At 67.2% G+C, this 1,749-nt stretch overlaps 1 protein-coding gene and 1 long non-coding RNA gene across 6 annotated transcripts in view; one reads left to right on the top strand and one right to left on the bottom strand.

Annotated features, from left to right (window-relative positions):
• Positions 1-664, bottom strand: part of LOC102260888 — an 11,718-nt gene extending 11,054 nt beyond the window's left edge. The window contains exon 1 of the long non-coding RNA XR_313472.2: positions 411-664. This is a non-coding gene — a long non-coding RNA (uncharacterized LOC102260888). The remainder of the gene's footprint in view (positions 1-410) is intronic.
• MACROD1 (MACRO domain containing 1) overlaps positions 1-1,749 on the top strand; it is a 149,888-nt gene that overhangs the window by 130,976 nt on the left and 17,163 nt on the right. The gene's annotated exons all lie outside the window — the stretch shown is intronic.

The raw sequence follows: 1,749 nt of genomic DNA, 5'->3' as shown, positions 1-1,749 counted from the left end.
CTGGCAGCTGCCAGACCTGCACCCCAGCCCCCAGGGTGCCCCCTGTGTCCCAGGAACCTACACCCCCTGCAAAGCCAGACTAAGCCTCATCCCCGTCCCTAGGCCCCAGGGGGAGGCCTAGGCCCAGCTCGCCCAGCCCCTCCGGAGCTCACAGAGCCCTGCTTGGCTGGGGCAGGTGTGGGTCCCTGGGGCAGGGGCAGGTCGGGAGCCCCGGCTCAGACTGGAATCCAGGGCTCATCCCCACACCCCTCGCTGGCGGCTCAGCCATCACCAGGCTCAGTGAGAAGGTGTCAGGAACCCTTCAGGCTCAGGGAGGGAACAGGGGTGAAGGAAATGGGTGCCAACAACCAACTGTCCTGTTCCAGTCCCTTCCCCACTCCCCACTCCCTCTGCGAGCCTCGTTTCCTCACCTGAGAAATGGGCTGATCCCCGTGGTGATTGGAGCCTGAAGCCAAACTGAGGGCATGAAGGGCGGCCAGCGGAAGGGGCAGGAGCTGGAGACGCAAGGCCGGCGTCGGGTGGGGAAGGTGGGAGAGCCAGCCCTGGCCTGGGAGCAGGAAGGCCTGGGACCACCTGCTTCGGGTGTGAGAGGCTGTTGGTGTCTTTGGCAGTGCCCCCCCTTTGTCAGCATCCTCCCCAAACCCCCAGGCCATTTGCCCGGGGATCTGGCCCAGCTGAGACCTTGGTCAGCCTATGGGCATTCCGGGTGGCCAGGCGGCCAGGTACCTGGGACAGAGCCAGAGGCGGGCCAGGGCGAGAGCAGGGGAGGACCGCAGGGTCGCTGCCCTTCCCCCGCGCCCCCACCGGGACGGCTGAGTGTGTGGGCTGGGCAAGGGCCCTGCAGGCCAGCCTCCTAGGACCCCTGCTGAGCTGGGACAGGACGGTGACCAGTCCTCTGTGCAGCCCAAGTCCGCCCCACCTGTGGCAGGTAATGCCACCTGGCTGCCCTCCCCCGGCTCAGCCTGGGGAAAGCCTTCCTCTGGCCCAGGCCCGCCTCCTCGGCCCCTGGACACTCCTGGCCCGGTGGACATCAGTCACCCCAGTTCCCTCTCCTGGGCAGGGTCGCACAAGGTGGGGTTGGCATCGCCTTCCGACAGAGGCCTGCAGAGCGGCAGGTCGGTGCCCCCTCCCCTCCTGCCCCTTCAAGGCTCCCTGCCAACCCATTTGGCACGGAGCCCTCAGAGCGGGAGCCAGCTCATTTGCAGCCGGTGTTAATTAAGAGAGAGAGGTGATGGGGGAGGTGGGGAAGGACCACGGAGGGCAGCTTCCGACAGCCGCCAGGACTGCCCTGAGGACCTAGGGCTCTGGGAGCTGGACCCCCTGGACCCGAGATGCCCCTGCTGGCTCTGGGACAGGCTGTCCCGATGCCCAGCCCCCAAGCTCTGCACTCAGACCTGGCGGGGTGGGGGCGGGCCTACTGTGCGCTCTGCCGTGATGTGGAGGAGGCAAGCCCGGGCCCTGGCCATGGGAGGGCCGCCTGGGACAGGCCCTCGGGCAGTCTGCCCTGGGGTCAGCCCACTTTACGGCTTGGCTTTGGAGTCAGACAGACCCACTTGCGATCCTGCTACCTCCACGCGCAACTCAACCCTGGGGCCTCGGCTTCCGTGTCTATAAAATGGGGACAACAGCTCTTTCCTGTGGCTTCCCTGTGAGTGAACAGGCCTGTGTGCAGCCTCGCCGGTGCCTGGCGAACAGCCCGCACGCTGTCATGAACGTGCCTTCCTGGGGCAGAGGCCGCAGCCGGGGGGG

The sequence above is a fragment of the Myotis brandtii genome, unplaced genomic scaffold, assembly GCF_000412655.1.
Source record: "Myotis brandtii unplaced genomic scaffold, ASM41265v1 scaffold187, whole genome shotgun sequence".
Lineage (NCBI taxonomy): Eukaryota > Metazoa > Chordata > Mammalia > Chiroptera > Vespertilionidae > Myotis > Myotis brandtii.
The sequence above is the reverse complement of the archived record's forward strand: the minus strand, read 5'-3'. Positions and strand labels throughout refer to the sequence as shown.